This window comes from Zalophus californianus, chromosome 14 (assembly GCF_009762305.2).
Source record: "Zalophus californianus isolate mZalCal1 chromosome 14, mZalCal1.pri.v2, whole genome shotgun sequence".
Classification (NCBI taxonomy): Eukaryota; Metazoa; Chordata; class Mammalia; order Carnivora; family Otariidae; genus Zalophus; species Zalophus californianus.
Genome location: NC_045608.1, coordinates 56,587,826 through 56,614,042, shown reverse-complemented (window position 1 = coordinate 56,614,042; position 26,217 = coordinate 56,587,826). Strand labels below are relative to the sequence as shown.

The window sequence follows — 26,217 nt, the reverse complement described above, 5'->3', positions numbered from 1 at the left end:
TATTAACAGTACAACAGTACAACAACAAAAAAATACCTGGCACTCAACAAGGTAAAATTAAATGTCTGGTATTAAAACAAAGGTTGCCAGGCAATGAAGTAGGAAAGTACAATTCACAATAAGAAAAATAATCAATAAATTGAAACCAACCAACCAACAGCTGTCACAGATGTTAGAATAAGCAAAGCTATTCAAACAATTATAACTGTCTTCTCTATGTTCAAAATTTTAAATAGAAATGTAAGATATATATTTTTAAAAAGTACCTAAATTAAATTTCTAGAAATGAAAACTACAATGTCCAGGGCACCTGGGTGGCTCATTCAGTTAAGTGTCTGCCTTCAGCTCAGGTCATGATCCCAAGGGAGCATGCCTCTCTCTCTCTCTCTCTCTCTCTGTGTCTCATGAATAAATAAATAAAATCTTTTTTTTCTAAAAAAAGAAAACTACAGTGTCTGAAATGAAAATGCGCTGGATGGTATTAATGGCAGAGAAGAAGAAGGAGGAGGAAGAGGGGGAGGAGGAAGAAGAAGGTAGAAGGGAACCTTTGTAAACTGCAGGACAATTTCAATCAGCCTAACAGATATATAAATGTAGTCTTCATAGGAGAGAAGAGAATGGGAGGTCAAAAATATTTTATTTCATGGCTGAAATTTTCCCTAGTTTTTTGCAAACAAACTCCAAAGACCCAAGGAATTCAATGAATCCCAAGCCTAAGAAACATGAAGAAAACTACACCAAGTCACAAAACAGTTTTTTTAAAGATTTTATTTATTTATGTGGCAGAGAGAGACACACACACACACAGAGAGAGAAAGCACAAGCAGGGGGAGTGGGAGAGGGAGAAGCAGGCTTCCCGTTGAGCAGGGAGCCTGATGCGGGGCTTGATCCCAGGACCCTGGGACCATGACCTGAGCCAAGGGCAGATGCTTAACGACTGAGCCACCCAGGCACCCCCAAAACAATTTTTAAAAACGGTGATGAGAAACTCTTAAAGGCAGCTGGAGAAGGAGTCAGGGGAGTTAAGTACAGAGAGACAAAGGTAAGAACAACAGACTTCTCACTGGAAACAATGTAAGCAAGAAGATAGGGAGCAATATCCTTAGAGTACTGAAAGAAGAAACTGTACTTTAAATCCTATAGCCACTGAAAATATCTTTTTAAAAAACGTAGGCAAAATAAAGATGTTTTCAGACATACAAAAGCTGAAAGAATTCATCATCATCAGAACTGCACTACAAAAAAATATTAGAGGATATCCTTCCAGCAAAAGGGAAATGATGTCAGCAATAAACCTGGATCTAAACAAAGAAATGAAAGGCACCAGAAATGGTAACTAACTACATGGGTAAATATATATATTTTTCTTATTAAGTCCCTTTAAAAATAATTGACAGCTTAACAAAAGTAATAATATTTCATTGTAGAGTTTTTAACAAATGTATAAAATGGATGATAAATTCTAGGAAGGGAGAAATGTAAGTAAAGTATTATAAGTTTCTAATACTATAAGTGAAGTGACACATCACTTGAAGGTAGATTGTAGTAAGTTAAAGATGTATAATATAAACCCTGAAGTTAACTACCAGATACTAGAGAAGAAAAAGATTTATGAAATTGAAGATACTTGTTTGTGGCCTAATAGTGATCTGTTCTGGAAAATGTTCCATGTGCACTTGAGAAGAATGTGTATTCTGCTGTTTTTGGATGGAATGTTCTGACTATATCTGTTAGATCCATCTGGTCCAATGTGTCACTCAAGGCCACTATTCCCTTGTTTATTTTCTGTTCGGATGATCTATCCATTGGTGTAAGTGGGGTGTTAAAGTCCTCTATTATTACTGTATTACTACTGATTTCTTCCTTTGTTTGTTAATAGCTGCTCTTTATGTATTTGGGTGTTCCCATGTTGGAAGCATAAACATTTACAATTGTTATATCCTCTTGTTGAATTTTTCCCATTATGGTTATGGAGTGTCCTTCTTTGTCTCTTGTTACAGCCTGTTTTAAAGTCTATTTTGTCCAATATTAAGTATTGCTACCCTGGCTTTCTTTTCATTCCATTTGCATGATAAATGTTTTCCCATCCCTTCACTTTCAACCTGCATGTGTCTTTAGGTCTGAAATGAGTCTCTCGTAGATAGCACATAGATGAGTCATGCTTTTTATCCATTCTGCCACCCTGTCTTTTGATTGGAGCATTTAGTCCATTCACATTCAAAGTAATTATTTATAGGAGCATACCTATTGCCATTTTGTGACTTGTTTTATGATTGTTTTGTAGTTTTTCTCTGTTCCTTTCTTCTCTTGCTTTCTTCTCTTACGGTTTGCTGGCTTTCTTTAGTGATATACTTGGATTCCTTTCTCTTTATTCTTTGCATATCTGACTAGTTTAATATTTGAAAATATCTAAATAAATTATACTTTTATTCATTTATTTTTATTTTTAAAATATGGAACGCTTAACGAATTTGCATGTCATCCTTGAGCAGGGGTCATGCTAATCTCTGTATCATTCTAATTTTAGTAGATGTGCTGCCAAAGTGAGCACTATTTTTTATTTTTTTAAGTTTTAATTTAAATTCCAGGTAAGACTGGCATTTAGTTAACTGGAATTTAAATTAATCCCCTTCACCTATTTAACCCATTCCCCACCCCCACCTTTCTCTGGTAATCATCAGTCTATGACTGGTTTTTGATTTGTGGTTGCCCTTAGGTTTGTATATAACATCTTATGCACATAGCAATCCATATTAAGTTGATGGTTGCTCACATTTGAACCCATTCTTCACTCCTCTCCCCTCCATGTTTTGGGTATTTGGTGTCATACTTAACATCCTTTTGTGAATCCCTTGACTGATTTTTATAGAAATACTTAATTTTACTTCTTTTCTGCTTTTTACTTTTCTTACTCCTACTTATGATCTTTCCTTTTCACTCAGGATCCCCTTCAACATTTCCTGTCGGGATGGTTTAGTGGCCATGAATTCCTTTAACTTTTGTTTGTCTGGGTAACCCTTTATCTCTCCTTCTATTCTGAATGATATCCATGCTAGATAGAGTATTCTTGGTTGCAGGTTTGTTGTTGTTGTTGTTGTTGTTGTTGTTTTCTTTCAGGATTTTGAATATATCATATCACTTTCATCTGGTCTGCAAAGTTTCTGCTGAAACATCAGCTGATAGCCTTTTGGGGTTTCCCTTGTATGTAACTGATTTCTCTTGCTGCTTTTAAAATTCTCTATCACTGTTTTTTGCCATTTAAATTACTATGTGTCTTGGTCTGGACCTCCTTGGGTTGACCTCTATGCCTCCTGGATCTGGATTTCTGTTTCCTTCCCCAGATTCAGGAAGTTGTCCCCAGATTCAGGAAGATTTCTGTTTCCTTCCCCAGATTCAGAAGCTATTATTTCTTCAAATAATTTTTCTGCCCCCTTTCCCTCTCTTCTCCTGGGATCCCTGAAATGCAAATGTTATGCTTGATGGTGTCACTGAGTTTCCCTTAACACTCATTTATTATTTTTTATCTCCCATTCAACTCGATTGCTTTCCATTACTCTGTCCTCTAGATCACTGATTTTTTTTTCCTTCGGCTTCCTCTAGTCTACTGTATTTTTAATTTCAGGTATAGAGGTTTTTTTTTTTTTATCTCTATTGGTTCTTTTTTGTTTTCTGTTTCTTTGTTAAAAGTCTCACTGAGGTCCTCCACTCTTTTCTCAAGTCCAGTGAGTATCTTTATGACCAATACTTTAAATTTTCCATCAAGCATATTACTTATCTCTGTTTCATTTAGGTCTCTTGCTGTGATATTTTTAGATCTCTTGTGCTTTTGTCCTGTTCTTTCATTTGGAACATATTCATCCTTCTCCTCATTTTGTCTAACTCTTTGTGTCTGTTTCTATGTGTTAGGAAAATCAGCTATTTCTCCTGCTCTTGAAAATAGTGGTGTTATGAAGACGAAACCACCCAAATGCCTACCAATGGGTGAATGGATAAACAAATTTGTGGCATATCCATACAGTAGAATACTCCTCAGCAATAAAAAGGAACGAACTACTGATTCATGCTACAGTATCAATGAATCTCAAAACTTTTATACTGAGTGAAAGAAGCCAGACAATGTGTGATTCCATGTATTAAAAACTTTCAAAAATGCAAAGGACTCTTTCTATCTATAGTGACAGAAAGCAATCACTGGTTGCATGATGTGGGGTGTGGGGAGGGATAGGAGAAAAGGATTACAGAGGGGCACAAGGAGTTTGGGGTGGGTGAAATTTGTTCACTATCACTATCTTGATATTGGTGATGGTTTCATGGCCTCATTCATGGCATGTCAAAGCCTGCCAATTTGCAATTTCAAATATGTGCAGGATTTTGTATGATGATTTTATTTTTATAAAGCTATTAAACATGATGGGGCACCTGGCTGGCTCTGTCACTGTGCGGCTCTTGATCTCAGGGTTGTGAGTTCAAGGCCCATATCGGGTATAGAGATTACTCAAAAATAAAGCCTTAAAAAAAAGGTGTGGGGGAAAAAAAGCTGTTAAACATGAAAAAAAAACCTGACTGATTTACATAAATGTACATGGATATAACAACAACACGTTAAGAATTTGCTTCTTCCAAAATTAAACTATAAATTAAATGCAATCCCTACTAAAATTCACCAAGAGTTTTGAAAAAAATGATAAACTTATTCTAAAATTTAACAGAAGAACAAGGCTTCTCAAATACTCAATTTGATCTTGAAAAGCAAAGAAAAACAAATTGTCCTACCAATTAATTATGAAGACATACTATAAAGGTAAAGTTTTAAAACAGTGGATACTCACATGGGAACAGGCAAATGGACCATTGTACAGAACAAAGGGCTAACAGATCTAGGTATTATTGGACCTGGTATATAATCTTTTAAAAAATGCTTCCACACTCTGCCAGAAAAAGAAAGCACCATTTAATGAATTGAGTTGGGAAAACTGATTCATTATGTGCAGAAAAACAAAGCACGTTCTTTACACCATTTACAAATAAGAGCCTCTGTTGGATTAAAGAACTAAATGTCAAAGGGAAAGCTTAAAGGTAAGAGTAGAAAATTCCAGAGATTATATTTGTGATACTGAAGTTTATAGAGAATTCTTCCCTAAAAAAGACCACTTAAAAAAGCCAAACCATAAAGCAAAAGGATGTATGGATTTAAACACATAAAAACTAAGAACTTCTGCTAAGCTATTAAACAGTTGACAAATCAGGAGAAGATATTTGCAATGCCAAAAACTGACAAGGTATTAATACCTAGATCCCGCGTTGTCCAATGTAGTAGTCGCTAGTCACACTTGGCTAGTTACATTTAAGTTAAAATTAATTAAAATTAAATAAAATTTAAAATCCAGTTCCTTGGTTGCACTAGTCACATTTCAAGTACTCAACAGCCACTCATGGTGAGTGCCTACCATAATGGAGGGCACAAATAGAACACATTTCCAGGGGCGCCCTGTGGCTCAATCATTAAGCATTTGACTTCAGCTCAGGTTATGATTTCAGGGTCTGGGATCAAGGCCCACATAAGGTTCCCCACTAAGCAGGGAATCTGCTTCCTCTCTCCCTCTCCCTCTGCCCTCCCCCTGCACATACACACTCTCTCTCTCTCTCAGGTAAATAAATAAAATCTTTTTTTTAAAAAAAAGAACACATTTCCATCATCTCATAAAGTGCTACTGGACAGTATTGCTCTAAAATATATATGGAAATCTTGCAGAACACAAGAAAAGATAGGGCACCTAATTAGAAAATTGGCAAAGGATATAAATAAGGCAAACCCAAATGGCTAATAAGTATGTGAAGAAAAGCTCAACCTCAGTAATGAAAGAATGAAGCATCACTTTATACTCATTTGATGGGCTAAAATTTGAAAGTTGGATAATATCAAACGTTTGCAAACTTGTAGGAAACGGAACTTTCATACTTTGGTGGTGAGAGGAAAGACTTGTTGTGCAACTATTCTCAAGAGCAACCTGACACCATCTAATGCAATTAAATGTGTACATATATCTGTGACCCTGAAAGCCCCTCGTGTACACCCTGCTTGGAAAGTTATACATTGCACACAGCAGTTAGAAGTAGAGCACTATACCAAATGTATGGTGGAAATTTAAAATCAGCAAAAGGCTATAAATTAAACTTGAGAAATCTTTTTTTCCCTCCAGCTTTCTTGAGGTCAACTGACACTTAATATTGTGTAAGTTTAAGGTGTACAAAGTGTTGATTTGATACATTTACATATCACAAAGTGATTACCACCATAAGTATTAGCTACCACCTTCATCCGTCACATAGTTAGCATTTTTTTGGTGTGAACACATGGAAGATCCACTCTCTTAGCAACATGCAAGTATATGATATACAGTATCAATAGCTATAATCACCACACAGTTCATGAGATCCCCAAATCTGTTAATCTTGTAACTGGAAGTTTGTACCTTTTATCCAGTATCTCCCCACTTCCTCCACCCTCCAACCTATACTCATTTGATGGGCTAAAATTTGAAGTTGGATAATATCAAACATTTGCAAACTCATAGGAAACGGAACTTTCCTACAAGAAAGGCAAAGGTTAGGACTGAAAGTATGGTGCTTAGAAAGAGAGAGAGTCATTTAAAAGGTCAGCCATATGGAAACAACTCTGAAGGGGAACTTCTTTATTTTCCCTTCATTCCCTAATTTACTGTCTCACTCTATCTCCAGAGGAACAAGTCAAAGAGGAAATAAGATTCTTTGCAATTGGGTTCTTTAAAAGTGGTAATCAGTAATATTTCCTCTCAAGGGAATGAAAGTACAGTGCAGACTGAAGCTGGTACTTATCTAAATTTAACTTCACGCATAGTAAAGTACCAAGAGACAGTATGATTTATACATATTGGGTAGTGGCAGGAAAATGTTAGAAAGACTTTTAGTAGCAGTATCCTACCAAGAAACAAGCAGGATGCCGCAAGAACACCTTCCCTCTCCCATCACTTGTAGAATGAGATCATTCACATCCTGCTCCTACTGACCTTCCCCAGACTCAATTTTCATCCCACCCCTAGTAATGGGGGCTCAGCTTCACCCAAACAGACCAACTCACGATTCTACTTGTAGTCCTTGAGATTTCCTAACCACCTGCCTGGAAAACATCCCTTGCTCATGCCTCTTTAGTGGACTGTACAGTCTTTACCCATCTCGTGATTCTTTCTTGTCCTAAGTTAACGTCCCACTTATGAATGGCTAGAGCACTTGCGGGCTACACAATTTATTGGCTGAGATTTCCTTTAAGCATTTTGAAGATACCATTCTATTGTCTTCCAGATTCCATTGTTTCTGCTTGGAAGTCGGCTATAAATATATGGCTTAATATCTTTAATCCATTTTTTAAAATTCCTAACTATTAACACTTTACATACTGCTCTGTCCCACCTCTCCTCTCCTCTCCTTACAGGATTCCTTTCTGTAACTTCTTTGTCTCTAATCTTTACCTTTGTTTTTAATCTTTTCATCTCTCAATACTATATTCTGGATATTGTCTTCTAATTCCATCAAAAATTTATTAATTTTCTCTTCACCTATCTATTCTGCTATTCTATTAAACCCATCCACTGAGTTACTAATATTGATTGTTCTACATACAGTTCTAGAATTTCCCTTTGGTTTCTTTTTTTTATAGTTTATATTTCTCTGTCAAAATACTGTCATATCTTTCATCTCTCAATGAATGCAGCAAGCACAATTATTTTAAAGTCTGAGTTTTATAACTGCATTCTCTAGATCTCCTGTGGGTCTCTGTTTCTGCTGGTTGTCATTTACATTGTGTGCCTGGTCAGTTTTTTTTTTCCAGGTAAAATCCACATAACATCAAAATAACCATTTAATGGCATTTAGTACCTTCACATTGTTGTGTTAACACTACCTCTATTTAGTTCCCAAATATTTTCATCACCCCAAAAGAAAACCCTATACCCATTAAGCAGTCACTTCCTGTTTTCCCTCTTTCCACTTCTGGAAACTACCAATTTGCTTTCTGCCTCTATTTATGTCTTTATATTAAGTGGGTTTCATGTAGAGAACATGTAGTTGGGTCTTACTTTGCTTGGGTCCCCTTCCCTGTACTGTTACCTGAAAGCTCTCAAATAAGCTGGGACACTCATTTGTTTCCCTGATCTCAGGGATCACGGTCTTTTTTCCCTGAGGTTCAGTCTCTTCAAAACCATTGTTTCATATATTTTGTTCATTTTTCTTTCTTTGGTTATTTCAGGTAGGAGGGCAAATGCAGTCTCTTGCTACTCTACCTTGGCAAGGAGCAGAATTCTGCCCTTTTATTTTATTAAAGATTTTACTTATTTATTTGAGAGAGAGAGAGAGAGCATGAGTGGGGGCAGAGGCAGAGGGAGAAGCAGACTCCCCTCTGAGCAGGAAGGCCGATACAGGTCTCAATCCCAGGACCATGGGTCATGACCTGAGCCCAAGACAGATGCTTAGCCGACTGAGCCACCCAGGTGCCCTGAATTCTGCCCTTTTAAAAGACAATTTATGGGGTGCCTGGGTGGCTCAGTCATTAAGTGTCTGCCTCGGCTCAGGTCATGATCCCAGAGTCCTGGGATCAAGCCCCACATCGGGCTCCCTGCTCCACAGGAAGCCTGCTTCTCCCTCTCCCACTCCCCCTGCTTGTGTTCCCTCTCTTGCTGTGTCTCTCTCTGTCAAATAAATAAATAAAATATTCAAAAAAATAAAAAATAAAAATAAAGAATTTATGTGCTTTAGTTTATCAGTTAAACTCATCCTATTCAATTTAAAATTTAATTCCATTTTAATTTTAGTTTTATTGAGGTATGATGTCATTTGATCATGTTTTTACCAAGACATTCACCATTCTGAAATCATTCTGTTAACTTATATTGTAATAAAATATGCCCATTTCTCCCAAGTTAACCTCCTTTGCCTATAACCAGCAATTGCCAGACTCCACACTCTCTTTGTCCCCGGGAGCTGGTGCAAACTGCATGTGTTTATGACAAGGTGTCTCTAGTCATCAGATACTCTCTGACTATAGCTTGACTGTCTCCTAAAATTGGGATCATTTCCCTAGAATATCCATAGAACACTTGGGCTCTAGGCAAGCCTCTTCAGAGCTCTGGCGGTGGTGGGGGGGAGGGGGTGTGATATTTATTTTTAAATCCAACATAGCTTTTAGGTGTTGGTAGATTTTTAGAAGTAATTTTCAATTACATGAAGACTTTTCTGAATTATTTTCTCCTCTTTTCTTGTTCTTCAATAAATAATCTATTTTTATTATTTATTTATTTTTTGCCAACCACCTGTAGTGTTTCCAAATAATCCAGGCACTGTGCACTGCACTCCCCAGCCCAGACTGTCCTAGAGTGGAACTTTGGCTAAGAACCACTGGTGCTGTGATATACATGTGATCAGGTGCCATCACAGTCTTATCAGAGGTGTCAAAGCTCGTCATGCTGTCCCTACCTATGACAGACTACATACCGCCTTGGCCTTAACATGCTAGAACCAAGGAGCATTTAAACATAAAGTGGGCTTTTTGCTGATGCTCAAACCTCACCCATCATAAAAACACCTTCCCTGTAGTTATTGCCCCATTTCTCCCCTGCCCTTTCTCAGCCAGACTTGTTCAAAGAACTGTCTGCACTTGTCTCTCCCATTTCCTCACACCTAGCCCGATTGCAATCTGGCTTCCATACCTCACCCCCAGGCTTCACGAGCATCTCTCAACGGCTCTTGCAATTGCCCTTTATGTCTTGTCCTGCTTGCATGGGTAGTGTCTAACTTTGCAGACCCACACCCTTCTCTTCCCCTGCTTCTCCTTCACCCCTCCACTCTCCTTCTGCCCCTCCTTGTGTTTCCTCCCTGTTTTGCTGAAGCCCCTTCACTTCTTCCAGGAAAACCTATAGGCTCCTGTGGCTTTGAGGACCTCAACCGTGATGGAAGGTTGGGGGTGAAGAATGAAGACTCTGTAGACCAGGGGCGTGTGTCAGGCCTTGGACTAGATCCTGAGCAGATTGCTGGGGAACAGACTTAAGTCACCTGGAGGAGAGTGGGATGCTGATGACACAGCTGCTGTTTCAGGTGTGGCACCTAAACACTGACAAGTCAGTATCACCGAGGATCCAGAACAGGGCGTTCCCACAGACAAGTGATTGTAACATCTGATACTTCATGCAAGCACAGAGCAGTATATCAACCTAGGACACTGAATAAGCCTTCATTGTCTCAAAGTGCTAAGAGAAGTATGATTTATATGTTGAAATTCCCCTCCTTGGGGAAAAAGAACCATTCAGATGTGTTGTTCCAGTTTACTTTGTACATGTATATGTGGTACAGAGAAATGACAGAGGACACTACCCTTCTATAGCTGCTGGTTCAAACGCCAGGACCTATTAAACATGATTGTCTCTAATTGCCAGCCTCAGCCACCCTTCAGCCATGAAGAGCCACTTGGAGAACACTAACGTGGCACCTTGCTAGCCCCTGCACCAGACAAATAATTCTCTGCCCCAAATGAAGGCGTGAAGGCAGAAGGGCTAAAGGAAAACATGCCAGGCCTTCCCAGCCTCACTCCTCCTGCAGCACATCCTGGCCTAAGGGCCCTTTTGAGGGTGTCGGTGATGGTGAGAGAGGTAAGGTCCGTTTGTCCTAGATTGAGACTGCATAACGGTCCAGGCCTGGTCAGCTCAGGCCGTGGCGGGGGGGGGGGGGGGGGGCGGGGGGGAGTCTAGAGCTTAATAATTGAATATTGTACTACAGCGTTCCAGTCACGGCAACCATCCAGATCCATTTCCAATCTATTTCTCCTCTCTTGAAGTGGAGCTCCCTGGAAGTTCATGCCCAGAAGACTTTATCACACGTGACTCTTCTTCTGGCTGATTTCTACTCACCTCCTCATTCTGCAGCGACTTTAGCACCTGACTGACTGAACCAGTCCTCTCCGCCCTTCTGCTGTCAATTCTATACCAGGGATGAGCCACCAGACTCTGGCTTCTCAGTCCTTCATTATCTCCACAACCATCTCTCCCTCTCCCTCCATAATAGCTCAGCTATCGATGCTCACATTCTAACCCCAGATCTTTATTCTCACAGGTGAATGTACTGCTTTCAGAAGGCTGCTTGGAAGACTGCTGTCCTGGTACCACCATTTCCTGTGGTTCCCACTCTCTGCAGAATCCCAGCTCCAGCACTTGGACCCATAGGGCATGGTCTGCAGGGCCAATGTTTCATTTTCTTCCTCATCTAGCTTAGACAATCTGTGGTCCAGCACATCACCCCTTGCCTTCTGATACCCTTAATCACCTCGCAACTGTTCTCTACCCCAGTGCCGGTTAACCAGAACCATTCAGCCATCAGACCCAAGGAGCAGGTACCAGAGACAGGGATGCCATAGCCAGGAAGATTCTTTCACAAATCTCAGATGAGCACCAGCCCTGCCAGCCAGGCTCACCACACTCCTTAGACAAGTTCACATCCCCTTCCTCTGAACAATCTATTTCACACCTTCCCCTTTCTCTCTACTCCCCCCAACCCATCTCAAACTTTGCTGAGACCCACTGTTTCTGGGAAAAATGAAAGTCCTCTGCTCCTAGGAGTGGGGCAAGAACACTCTTGGGCTCAGAATCCTGCACCAGAATAAAGCCCAGAGCCACTGCCACTCCTTATGGCCACTCCATGGACTCGTAACTCTGCCACAGAATACCAGCCTGGCCTTTCTATGGAGCAAACAAGCTTCATGGAGATGGGGATGAGAGAGCATCACTCTTTTCCCCTGTGGTGGAGTTAGTTCTTCCCTGCCCTGTGGAGAAACACTTGGGCAGCTCCTAAGACTTTTTAGTTCCTTACGAGTAACAAAAGGACCTCTAGTCACTGTAAATCCAGTAATTCAGGTGTGGTGTCCAGAATAATAATAATAATTAACTTTATTTTTTTATTAGTTTCAGGGGTAGAATTTAGTGATTCATCAGTTGCATGTAACACCCAGTGCTCATTACATCAAGTGCCCTCCTTAATGCCCATCACCCTATTACCCCATCCCCCCATTCACCTCCCCTCTAGCAACCCTATCTGTTTCCTAGAGTTAAGAGTCTTATGGTTTGGGGCACCTGGGTGGCTCAGTTGTTAAGCATCTGCCTTCGGCTCAGGTCATGATCCCAGGGTCCTGGGATCGAGCCCCACATCAGGCTCCCTGCTCAGCGGGAAGCCTGCTTCTCCCTCTCCCACTCCCCCTGCTTGTGTTCCCTCTCTCACTGTGTCTCTCTGTTAAATAAATAAATAAAATCTTTTTTTAAAAAAAGAGTCTTATGGTTTGCCTCCCTCTCTGTTTTCATCTTATTTTATTTTTCCTTTCTCTTCCCCTATGTTCATGTTGTGTTTCTTATATTCCACATATGAGTGAAATCATACATTTGTCTTTCTCTGACTTAATTTCGCTTAGTATAATACCCTCTAGTTCTGTCCACATGGTTGCAAATAATAATAATTAACTTTAAAGTTCATGTTTGGGCTGGGTTTTTCATCCTCTGCCAGATGGCAGGGGGAAAAGTCCTGATAGATTTCTCTTCTCTCTGACCTGTTTCATGATTTTCACTCCACCCTTTGCCATGGTTTCTGACCCCACCCAGGGTGGAGGTGAAAGTAGGGCAGGAAAGTTCTCACAACTTGGAATTCTATGATGATCTGGCATCAGCCCTTCCCATGAAGCAAGCACTTTCCTTCCTGAGGTAATTTAGTGGGGTTTTCAGAGATTCCATGGAGTGTGTGGATCTTTTTCTGGACAGTCACTCAAGACCCCTTCCTCAACCTTTATGTGTCTGATGGAGCCTCAGACCTTACTCAGACCTTACTCAGACCAAACCCCACCTGCTGTGGGGTTCTGCTCATCAGGCAGCCTTCTAGGTTGGGACAGAAAACAACCCCATGCCAGCTTCCTCACTAGAGGGCCCGAGTCTGGTCCTTGGAAAACACTCACACATTCCCTCTGCCCCTACAAACTGTGGGAGCACAGACCCTTCCCACAAAGCCCCTCTGGTTTCTGCCTCCACTGCACAGGCTAGGACCAGCACCACCAGCAGCTCTTTCCAAAATCCCTTCTCATATCCAGCCTTTTCTAGTCTTTTAAACCTCTTTTCTAGGTCAGAGATAGGAAGTTAGCTGGGATCACAGAACCAGTTTTTGGAAACGTCCTTTGTAAGTAGTCTTGACCATACCCAGGAAAGGAGCACCTATCATTCAGCCCAAACTGGGGCAACTCTAGCTCCATTTTCAAATTCTGCCATGCTAGACTACACATGCAACGAACAACAGGTTGACTCACGGCTACTGTTCTAAAGGAGGAAGGCAGCAAAAAGCCAAAAAACAGAAATGTCCTAAGGGGGGCTGGGCAACCTGATCAGTTCAGCACATCAGTGAAGGTTCAGCCTTTCCTCAGGCCCAGAAAAACTGCCCCATTGCAGGCTGTATGAGATTTCATTCCAGAATAGAAATAAAAACATGTATATACAACCGGTGGTTTGTCATGGCAACCAATATGGCATCTTTTGGCCCATTTTCATACCTAGAAACCCAAATGTGAGCAGAAGTGGCAGTGACTCCTCTGGTTTGGTATATGTGCCCCAGGTGTCTGGGGCTGACTCCCCAGATGGTAAAGCCACTCAGCACCCAGAAACTGAAACAACTCACTCTTTCAAGCAGAGAGGAATTTAGTGCAAAGAGCTGTTTATGGAGGTGTTCCGAGGGCTGGGGTGAGGTGGAAGTTGCCAGAGAAGAAAAGGAGAGAGCACGACCAGCAAATATGGCAAATTGTATTTGACAAACTCAGAAGACAGAGCCTGAAGGAGCCTCTTGGAGATCATTCAGTCTTCCCTTGGCAATCTTACTTGAATTTTACAGATTAAGAAATAATAGTAATAATAACAGCTACATTTTTTAGTGTAGACACTTAGCAAATACTACTTCATTTATTACCTCATTTATTTTTCAAGACATTCCTATGAGGTAATTACTACCATTGCCTTCATTTTACAGACAAGGAAACTGAAACTCCAAGAGGTAAATTCACTTGCCCCAGGTGCCCTGGCCAGGAAGGGCAGCAACAGGAGAACAGCCTGTGCATTAGGACCCCTGGTTTGGTGTGATTTCCATGACACCATTATATGGCACAGCAGACAAGTTCAATTAAAAATCCTCTCCTAGCGGGTGCCTGGGTGGCTCAGATGGTTAAGCGTCTGCCTTTGGCTCAGGTCATGATCCCAGGGTCCTGGGATCGAGTCCCGCATCGGGCTCCCTGCTAGGCGGGAGCCTGCTTCTCCCTCTTCCTCTGCCTCTCTCTCTCTGACTCTCATGAATAAATAAATAAAACATTAAAAAAAAAAATCCTCTCCTAGGGGCGCCTGGGTGGCTCAGTTGTTAAGTGGCCGCCTTCCGCTCAGGTCATGATCCCAGTGCCCTGGGATCAAGCCCTGCATCAGGCTCCCTGCTCTGTGGGAAGCCTGCTTCTCCCTCTCTCACTCCGCCTGCTTGTGTTCCCTCTCTTGCTGTGTCTCTCTCTGTCAAATAAATAAAATCTTAAAAAAAAAAAATCTTCTCCTAGTAACCTTTGAAAGGTAGTGCATACCTTTCTACTTCTCAAGTTCAGTCCAAAGTAGAACCATGCCTTTGAAAATACTTGTATTCAGGTGAAATGCCAAGAGTAGAGCTTGAAGAGGCCATAAAAGGAGGAAAAGAAGTGTGTAAACAGTGCCAGCCATATTCATGCGAACCCCGTGGGTCCTGGGAGTCAGTCTGTTTCCGGGCCTTCAGAGAGGTTAGCTGACTGGGTGAGAGATATGACACCATGGGGAAAGAAGGATGACAATGTCAGTGGTGGGAGAGGAGAAGAGAGAGCCTAGAGACCAGGGAAGCTCAAGAAAGGAAACAGGCTAAAAGAAGGGGAATAGTTGGTCAGAGGAGCTTAGAGGTCCTGCACAAGAAGGTAGCCTAGGCTTGATATGTGAGAGCAAACCTTCAGATAAGTGGGGAGAGGCCTGAAGGAAAACACCAGTCTCTAAGAGGAAAGAGCCCTGGACAAGGAAATGGCCTCTGTGAGGAGAGGGTGAAGTACACCAGAAGACAGCCATGGGGGTGTGGTGGGCAGGTCAGGGTGGGTGTGTGTGGAGGTCACAGAGCCTTGAGTGAACATGGAACATAGCAAGCTGCAAGGAGCAAAGAAGGGAGAACAGACCTGGCTCTGCCGAGTGTTTGCAGGCAGAGTCTTGGTGGTGAAACCTTTCCTCCCCACCCCCAAGTCTTCTAGAGTACAATCTCCTGCATTCCCAGGGCCATCCTGGGCCCTCAGTGCTCTCACAGTTGCTATCACCATGTGTAGTCTATCGCATCCCCACTGCCTCGTCCAAATGCATCCCTGTCATTGCTGCCGGCTGTGCCCCACCCTCCCCCCACCCCACCATTCCAACCTCTCCAAAGGAACACCAACTCATGACCTGTGGGACTCCTTGGGCCCTTAGCATGTCCTCCAAATGGATTGTTCTCTTCCCCTCTGTGACCCCATTAGATTCTGAGTGCTTTGAATCATGCCTTCTTTGTCTGGACATCCCTTTAACAGTGCCCTGAACTCAAAGATGGTTGTTTAGATGTTAACAATAGCAGTTTGTCAACAATACCAAAATGGAAGTACGGGTGGTTGGCTGGCAACAACCGAAGGCCAGCAATGAAACAATGGAATTGAAAATCTTATTCATCTTGTGCCCTCTTGTGGAGAAGAGGGTAAAGAACACTATATCACCGCCTGGGAAACTAGGGATTTACTTCTTTCCCTATCATCTCCTTCTTCTCTAAATGTAGTTATAATAGTGTTAATGAATAAAAATATATTTAAATATAAATATTTTAGGGGCACCTGGGTGGCTCAGTCGTTAAGCGTCTGCCTTCGGCTCAGGTCATGATCTCAGGGTCCTGGGATCGAGCCCTGCATCGGGCTCCCTGCTCCGCGGGAAGCCTGCTTCTCCCTCTCCCACTCCCCCCTGCTTGTGTTCCTGCTCTCGCTGTCTCTCTCTCTGTCAAATAAATACATAAAATCTTTAAAAAAAAAGTTATTGGAGCTCTCTTCAGTGCTGCCACTCAAATAAGACTAATTACTTACCCTCTCATTGTTGCACAGCAATAATCATCCTGGGATTCTACACTTGCTTGCCTTTTCAGTCTTTTGAGGAATAGAAGTTCAGAATTTTAATAAGTCAAATTCATAATTTTTCCCTTTGTGACTAGTGCTTTTAGTGTCCTATTTTTATTTTATTGTTTTAAGATTTATTTATTTGAGAGAGAGAGAGGACACACAAGTGAGGGGAGGGGCAGAGGGAGAGGGGCAGAATTTCACACAGATTCTCCACTGAGCCTGAGATCATCACCTGAGCCAAAATCAAGAGTCAGAAGCACAACCAACTAAGCCACCCAGGCGCCTCTAGTATCCTGTTTTTTAAAATCACTCCCTATCCCAATACCTTGAAGACATTTTCCTACGTTATATTCCAAAATCTTTATTGTTTTGATTTTCACATTTAGGTCTACCACTGACTTGGAAATGATTTTTGTGTATGGTGTAAGAATAAAATTTTATTTTACTTTTTTTAATATAGATATTTAATTGAGCCACATTATTTAGTGAAAAGACCATCTTTCACCTACTATTGTGCAGTGCTATTCATGTCAATCATCAAATAACCACGTATGTGTGCATCTGTTACTGGAATCTTTAATCTCTTCCACTGATATGTTTATCATCCTTACATTAATACTACACTGTTCTAGTTATTGCAGACTTTTGGTTTTTTTAAAGATTTTATTTATTTGACAGAGTGAGACACAGCAAGAGAGGGAACACAAGCAGGGGGAGTGGGAGAGGGAGAAGAAAGCTTCCCGCAGAGCAGGGAGCCCGATGCGGGGCTGGATCCCAGGGCCCCGGGACCATGACCTGAGCCGAAGGCAGATGCTTAACCAACTGAGCCACCCAGGAGACCCACTGCAGACTTTTAATACATCTTGACAGGCAATAGGGCAAACCCTCCCACCTCATTCTTCTCCTTTAAGAGTGTCTTGGCTCAGGGGCGCCTGGGTGGCTCAGTTGGTTGAGCGACTGCCTTCGGCTCAGGTCATGATCCTGGAGTCCGGGGATCGGGTCCCATATCAGGCTTCCTGCTGAGCAGGGAGTCTCCTTCTCCCTCTGACCCTCTTCCCTCTCGTGCTCTCTCTCTCTCAAATACATAAATAAATAATCGTTAAAAAAAAAAGGAGTGTCTTGGCTCTTCTAAACTCTGCATTTCTATATAAATGTTAGTATCAGGCTTTTTTAATTTCCAGAAAAAGTACTAAAATTTTTATTGGGATTGCAATAAATCTACAGATAAATCTACAAATAATTTTAGAATAAATTGGCATTTCACAATATCAGGTCTTCTAATCACTCCACTTATTTTGGTCCTTTTTAATTTTTCTCAATTTTTTTTTACTGGTTCCTGAATAATCTCTATAAATTTCATTTTATAAACTCTGTTGGATTTCTTAAAATTGTGATGGAATATACATAACAAAATTTACCATCTTAATCATTCAGGGTACAGTTCAGTAGTGTTAAGCATATTCATGTTGTGCAACCAATCTCCAGAATTCTTTACACCTTGCAAAACTGAAACTGTACCCATTAAACATGAACTCCCCTCTCTCTCTCCCCCAGTTCTTGGCAACCTCCATTCTATTTTCTTTCTCTATGAATTTCACTGCTCTATTGATTCTATTCATGTAAGTGGAATTACATAGTATTTGTCTTTTTGTGACTGGCCTATTTCACTTAGCATAATATCCTCAATATTCATTCATGTTGTAGCATGTGTCAGAATTTCCTTCCTTTCTAAGGCTGAATAATATTACATCGCTTGTATAGTACCACATTTTGTTTATTTATTCATCTCTCAATGAACACTTGTTTGACTTTCATCTTCTGGCTATTGCAGATAATGCTGCTATGAACATGGCTGCTATGAACAATACCTCTTCAAGACTGTTTTCAGTTCTTCTAAGTTTGTACCCAGAAGTGGAATTACTGGATCATATTTTTAATATTTTGAGGAATTACAGTATGTCCTTTTAATTCTTCTTACATAATTATTTTTAAGAAATGGGAAAAGTCGTATTAACCAACATTATAGAGTATATTTTTAAAAGAATTTTATGATATGGGGCGCCTGGGTGGCTCAGTTGGTTAAGCGACTGCCTTCGGCTCAGGTCATGATCCTGGAGTCCCGGGATCAAGTCCCGCATCGGGCTCCCTGCTCAGCAGGGAGTCTGCTTCTCCCTCTGATCCTCTTCCCTCTCATGCTCTCTATCTCTCATTCTCTCTCTCAAATAAATAAATAAAATCTTTAAAAAAAAGAATTTTATATGTTAATCCAAAATAAAATATTTTACATAAATCACTACTATATACAAAGCAAAAAACTGACAAAATTTTTTTAAATTCCCAAGTGGTTTTGAGACATTGTATATTGATGTCAAAGGACTCTCTAGTCAAATTAGGTTGGGAAACACTGTATTAGCTGAAAGTGAATTTGGAGCAAGAAGCAGATTAACCAGTGCAGCAAGTGAGTAAGGACAGCTATTTAATTAAGACATATTCGTTGAGTGTGTATTCATATGTGTGTTTTTGATGGATAACGAAAAGAAAGAAAAAGAGACATAGTCCTAAAGAGCTTTGGATCTGGTGGGCTGGGGCTGGTGGAAAGGCAGTATAACACATCAAATAATTAGAGGAAAATTACATTCAGAGTATAATTAGGTGCTAAATGTGTGATGTAGTCAAGTTCTTCAGGGACATGAGGGGAGGAAATCACTATAGGGTAAAGTAATTGAAAGAAACTTCATGGTGAAACAAGCTGGGCCTCAAATTTGAGAGAATAAGAAGAGCCATTTAAGACTCAAAGAATAGCTTAAGCAAAAGCACAGCAATACAAAGGAGCGTAGCTCTGTGGCTATTCAGCTTCCACGTGCACTCTTCTATACATTTTTGAACTTCTGTACATCAATAAAACAACTCCAGTTTTTCTTGTAACAAAATACAACTATCTGTCTTTAAGGTAAAGTTCTCACCTTTTCCTCAAAATACGGAGAGACACAGTGCCAAAAGTCATTGTATCCATCACTGGTAATCTTAACTACTCCTCAAATTCAGGCAGAGTCCCACTGAATATTCTCTTACCTAACTAATACATTGTGAAGTTAACTTTCAACTCTAGGTACATAAAATAACAATGCGAAGGAGATAGAAGAAACTGGTTAGCATATAAAATAAACACATATCTATAACAGAGCATATACAAAGCTCGTGCTGTCATGGTTTCTGCGATTTGCTGTGAGGCTGTCAATGATAATCTACATCTTCCTTCTTCCACTCCCCAGTCCACATTTCCCCCATCCTCAGCCCGAAATTCACCTGGAGTGACCAAAACCTTCACTCCTAGGCACCTCCAAGTAACTCCCTGGGTTTCATAGTCCTTCTTGTCTGCATTTATAGCAGCAACTTGAGTTCGCCTCACCTAGAGTGACTTTTTTTTTTTTTTTGGCCAGTTGGTTCAATGGTATAAGAAGTTCAGAATGTCCAGGAGGCATTCTCACTTTCCAATTCAATTGAACCACTGTGTCTGCTAATGGAAGCATTCCTCCCTTGGGAGACTATGACTTTCATAACAGCATTGCTCAAAGTTTCTGGGGCAGGAAAAATAATACTGCAAATGGGTTACTGAGTTTAAGAGTGAGAAGGGCCACTCCCACTTCTACCCCTTGATGTCCAGATCCATGTGTTCTGGCTATGGGAGCGAGAACACCCTGTAACAGTTGCTGATTCGAAGCTTATACTTATCCTGTAAGACAGAATCACATTGTTTTGGGGTATTGTCTCCCAACTGGCACAAATGAGTCTTCAAGAAGCCATTCCAACTCTCAATTAGCCATCTGCTCCTAGGTGATGGAATATGTGGGTTAAGACCAGTTGATTCCATAAGCATAAGCTCCATGCTGTATTTCCTTAGGGGTGAAATGGGCTCCTGGATGAGAAGTAATGCTGTGCAGAAGACCATGATGATGGGTAAAGTATTCCATAAGTACACAGATGGTACAGGTGGCTGAAGTATTATGTTGAGAGAAGGCAACTCCACATGCAGAAAACATGTATATTCCAGTGAGGATGAATCTCTGCCTCCTCTGTGAAGAAATAGGTCCAGTGTAATCAATCTGCCACCAGGTGGCTGGTTGGTCCCCATGGAGAGTGGTGCCAAAAAAGGGGCCTAGTGTTGACCTCTTCTGTTGACGGATTTGCTACTCAGCAGTAATGTTAGACAAATCAACACTGAGTAGGGGAAGTCCATGTTTCTGAACCCCATGCATAGCCTCCATCCCTACCACTGTGGCCACTTTGTTTATGGCTCACTGAGCAAGCACTGGGGTGACTAGGGTAAGAGACTGAATTATATCCATGGAGTGTCCACCTGATTAATAGCAGCCTCCTTTACAGTGCACAGCCAGGGCTCACTGTACAGCACAGAAGTCTCTGTTGTGCCATGGTGATGGAACTGGCTGGAAGTCTTTTCTCCAGAGTGCAAGGGAAAGTCATTCACTGCAAAGTATCTTACTAGTGGCACTCTGCTCTGAACCAGCCCAAGAGGGTGCAGAAAGAGACTGCTGCCAGGGAAATCTGCTGCTGGATCCTAGAGAGCCGTGTGCTGAGCTTGTCGAGCCAACACACACCAGAACCAGGAAGGGAAGCCCCTTTCTCTTGTAATGTTGTTCCAGAGCCTCCTATTGACAAATCATAACATCATACTTGTTGGTAAAGGAAAATATTTAAGAGGCCCATTTCATGTTTACAGACCAGGTAAAGGGTGAATTTCAATAAACTGCTAGCTGGCAAAGGCACTGTAATGGGTTGACAGTATCCTTCCAAAATTCATGTCCACCTGGAAACTTGGAACGTGATCTTATTTAGAAATGTACCTTTATTTTTGCAGATGTAATTAGTTAAGATGAGGGCATACAGGATGAGGGTGGGCCCTAAATCCAATGACTGGTGTCCTTTTAAAGGGAGATGAGACATGGAGCCGCACTCAGACCAGAGAGAAGAAAGCCATGTGATGACAGAGGCAGAGATTGCCAGCAACCATGAGAAGTTGGAAAGAGGCAAAGAAGGACTCTCCTCTAGAGCTTTCTGAGGGAGCATGGGCCTGCCAACACCTTGATTTCAGACTTCTAGCCTCCAGAACAATGAGATAATAAATTCTTGTTGCTCTAAGCCACCAAGTTCGTGGCAATTTGTTATGGCAGTCCTAGGAAGCTAATACAGCACCAAACCCAGTTATCACCAAATGCTCAGTTCCAGTATGGGGAGAACCAACTCATTAATGAATAGCTGAAGCCCTATGCTTTGGGAGAAAGGCGAGAAGCAAGATTCTATATGGACAATGTGCTGAACACCCAAGATTATAGCAGACTCTGAAATTCTACCATACACCTCTCCTCTCTTATCAGACGTGGATTTTCAGTACTGTGGGAAATTTCCAAAATCCGTCTCTTCACGTGAAATTGTCATGAAGCCATTATGCTTTATTCCAACATATCTTCCTGCAGCACCTCTCTGACCACTGGACTCTCCTTCTTGCAGGTTGTCTGTCTTCTGTGCCTTGAAATCTGTCTGAACAGTCTGTTCAATTTCAGAAACTGTCCCTTTTATCAGTTTGATCCTCTTTTTATTCACATATTTATGGAGCAAGAATTAACTAGAGATCATTGTGCCAGCTACCTTCGAGGGAACAAATGACACAGAGAACACAAGGGTGAACAGGACACAGACCCTGTCTGACATGCACACGAGCGACAGAGACACATCTTGGAAGATCCCAGATTTCTACTGGAGGGATGGTGGTGCTCCTCCAGGAGATAAGGAAGAAGAAGAGGCGAGTGGAGAGGAAGTGAGGAAGAATGCAGGCCTGGTTTATGGTGCCTGTGAAACAAACAAGTAGTGACGTTTCTTCAAGTCACCTCTATGCTGAGGAGGCTCAAGAAAAGGCTCAGGCTCAGGATATAAACTGGAACGGTTTAGAGATGGTAGTTGAAGGCTTATATGTAGAAATAGATGAGCTAGCCCAAAGAGAGCCTACAGCACGAAAAGTGCAGGAACCAAAGGCAGAACAATGAAGAACACGAATAGTATGTGGGATTGCTGAACAAGAGGAACCACTATAAGCAGTGTTCAGAAGGAAGAGAACCTGAAGACAGAGGGGTAAGGGAGGACAGAATTCAAAGTGGAAGAAGTACTGTAGGTAATGATGTGAAATGCTGAGAAGATAAGGACTAAAATAAGTGAATTATATTTGACAATAGGGAAGACAAGGGAAGGGCTAAGGGTGGAAGCTCCTTACAGAAAGCTGAAAGGGAGGTGCGATTGTAGTTTATTCTCTATAACTGATGTTATAATACTCATAATGGAAAAGTCAAATTGGTCTATAAGACCTGGAATGGACAAGGGCAGTCCCTTCCCCCCATCCCACCACTAAGTCCTGCTCTGCAGAACTGCATCCGAATTCCTCTTCGTATAGCTATTTCTATGGGGATTTATTTACACATTCTAAATAACTTAAGACAGCCATCTCTTTTGATATTTGACTTTTACATGTTATTAAGTTCATATTATAGAATATAAGGATTTAGCTCTCTTACACAGCCACATTACCTTCATACACAGAATTGTCATTCCCCCCTCCCCTCAAACCTCCCAATACACTTCTAACTTATTTTGGTTAGATCATATTTCAGTGTTCACATTATAATAACTATGTATGTATTATTCATAGCTAAGCCTTCTAATGTACTATAATTAAATTTCTTGCACACCATTTGGTTTGCCTGGACTTAATGATAAATGAGTGTGGTTTCCCCCCTTTGCTTAGTCTTCTATGTACCCATCACTAATCTTGCCAGAATTGCAAACTTTCAGCCCAAAGTATACATCTCCTCTCAGCAATGGAACATAACAAACACACCGAGTACTCTGTCTGCAGTACTTTTCCCCTTGGAGGCATGTGCCTTGAGCTCTCCATTTTCTTAGCTCTAAAACTTTCAACTTCGATCTCCTTTATCACCCTCTTGAGAATTTCTTCCATTACCTACTATGTTGAATCCCCTATGCATGTTACTTGGATTACTCTTTTAGGTAGACCTCCAGTAACCTCCTGAGAAAGGGTGCATGGGAGGTAACTTTTTTCCTAATGCTTCACATATCTGAAAATGTCCTTATTCCTACTTTGAACAGCACTCATCAGAGTTTAAGTGGGAAATTAATTTTCCTCAAGATTTTGAAGGCACTCTTCATCATCTTCTAGACTGAGAAGTCTAATATCATCCCGTTTTTCAATTTTTAGTTTGCAGCTAGTTAGATTCCAGAAGCTCTTAGGATCTCAAATTTGTCCTATATTTTGAGAAATTCCAGAATGGTATAGGTCTTCATCCCTCATGTTGTGCATGCAAAGGGTTGGCCCTTTTAATCTGTGAATTCCCATATTTCAGTTTTGGGACATTCTCTTGAAAAACCTTTACTTAAAACTCAACCCTTATTCAGCATCGCATCATCCACACTGGGTAATGGGGAGTCAGAACTCAGCCCTTATTGGTCATTCACGGAATCCACACTAGGAAGATATGTACCATCTTTAGGTTGTTTGATCATCTTCAGAATGTTTGGTAAAATGGTTTCTGCTAAGAATCTGAGGCAAACTTCAACTCAGAGACGTTTGCTGAGTGGGCAATTAAAAACATGTCCACCCATATCTGTGCAATAATTAAACTAGTTTTAGTGGGAGAGGGAATGGGTGAAATAGGTGATGGGTATGAAGGAGAGCACTTGTGATGAGCAACAGGCGCCATATGGAAATGCTGACTCACTATGTTATACACCTGGAACTAACATTGTACTTGGAACTAATATTACTATTTAACTAATGGGTATTTAAATAATAATGCTCTGAAAATGAGTGTGACAACAGAGATAAAAATAGAAGGAACAATTGAGTATTTATTTAAAGATTAGTTAAAGTACCCAATCCCTTCCATGCCTCAGCTCAGTGGATGGTTACCACGTCTATTCTCACCTATGCAGAAGTCTAGGATTTTCTTCTCTGGAAAGGTCTCTGAACTGTCACCTTGCACATACAGTAGCCCTCACCCTCACCCTAACCATCACCCTAACACAAACCCTAGTCCTACCACTAACCCATAACTGGAACACCTAAGCGTAACCCTTTCCCTAACCCTAACCATAAACCTAACCCTCTGGCAAGGTCTCTGAACTATAGGATACCAGGCACATAACCTTCCCCTAAACTTAACCCTTACTGTAACTCTAACCCTAACACTAGAATTGAGAAAGTGTGTTCCTGAACACAAAATAAGAAAAGCTGAGAGCAGCCGAGTTATTCTGGGGAAGATCCCAAAACTTTAAGAATTGTTAATATTTCTGAAAATGGGTGTGAAGGTAGATAAAAACAGAAGTAACAACTGAACATCTAATTAGAGTATTTAGGGGCACTTGGGTGACTCAGTGGGTTAAACATTCAACTCCCGGTTTCAGCTCAGGTCATGATCTCAGGGTTGTGAGGTGGAGGCCTGCATTGGGCTCCCCCACTCAGCAGGGAGTCTGCTTCCCCTCTTTCTCTCTCTCTCCCTCTGCTGCTTCCCCCCGCTAGTGCACATACGCACATACTCTCTCTCTCTAAAATAAATAAATCTTTTTTAAATAATTTTATTTTATTTATTTATTTATTTATTTATTTATTTATTTATTTATTTATTTGACAGAGAGAGAGAGAGAGAGAGAGCACAAGCAGGGGGAGAGTGAGAGGGAGAAGCAGACTCCCCGCTGAGTGGAGAGCCCACTGTGGGACCCGATCCCAGGACTCTGGGATCATGACCTAAGCCGAAGGAAGATGCTTAACTGAGCCACTGAGGCGCCCCTAAATAAATAAATCTTTTTTTTTTAAAAAGAGTATTTAGAGCTCTAAGTCCCTTCCTTGCCTCAGCTTGGTGGATGGATGCCATGTCTAATCACACCCAAGCAGAAGTCTGGAGAGGTCTCTGAACTGTAGTATACCAGGCTCATACCAAAACCCTAACCCGAACCCTAACACTACCCCTAACCCCTAACCCTAACCAAAATCCTATGGAGAGGTCTCCGAACATCAGTATACAAGGCCCATACCCTCACCCTGGCCCTAATCCTAACCCTCACCCTTTCCCCAGTCCTATCCTGAACCCTAACCCTAGATGTGAAGCAGAAAAGAAAAAGGGAGAAGTGGCATATATATACAATGGAATATTACTCAGCCATAAAAAAGTATGAAATCTTGCCATTTGCAATGACCTGGATGAGGTGAGACAGTATGATGCTAAGTGAAATAAGCCATTCAGAGAAACACAAATACCATATGATTTCACTTATATGTGGAATTTAAGAAGCCATACAAATGAGCAAAGGGATAAAAAAAGAGAGAGAGGCAAACCATAAAACAGACTCTTAACTACAGAAAACAAATGGATGGTTACCAGAGGGGAGGTAGGTGGGTGGGGGGGTGGGGGAAATAGGGGATGGGGATTAAGGAATGTACTTATGTGATGAGCACTGGATGTTGTATGGAAGTGCTGAATTACTGTATTATACAAATGAAACTAATAGTACTGTATGATAAGTGGAGTAAAAATAAAACCTTCCAAAAAATAAATTAAGTTTTAATTGGTACAAATTCACTATCAAATACCAAAGAAGCCACTTTAAAGATGGGGAAGGAAATTTCACTTGCCAATTGTACAGTACTGCTCCTAGTGCTGTAACCTGTCTGATATTTGGACCAGCTTTCTAGCAGCTTGAATTGGCTCTTCATTAAGTTAGTCTAGGAAATAGACACTGCCTTTCTTTGTTGCTAGATATCATGAACCAGCTCCCAGATTCAGTCAGAGCCTTGCTACTCAGAGTATTATTATTACCTAGGAATGTGTCAGAAATGTAGAAACTTGGGCCCCACCTCAACCTTGCTGAATCAGGATTTGCATTTTAACAAGATCCTCAAGTGATTCCTATGCACATTCAACTTG

General features: G+C 41.2%; 1 non-coding gene across 1 annotated transcript; it reads right to left on the bottom strand.

Moving 5' to 3' along the window:
- Positions 1-2,447: 2,447 nt before the first annotated feature.
- LOC113913379 lies at positions 2,448-2,551 on the bottom strand. The gene has a single exon (XR_003517172.1). It is a non-coding gene; the product is annotated as a U6 spliceosomal RNA (small nuclear RNA).
- Between the last annotated feature and the right edge of the window lie 23,666 nt (positions 2,552-26,217).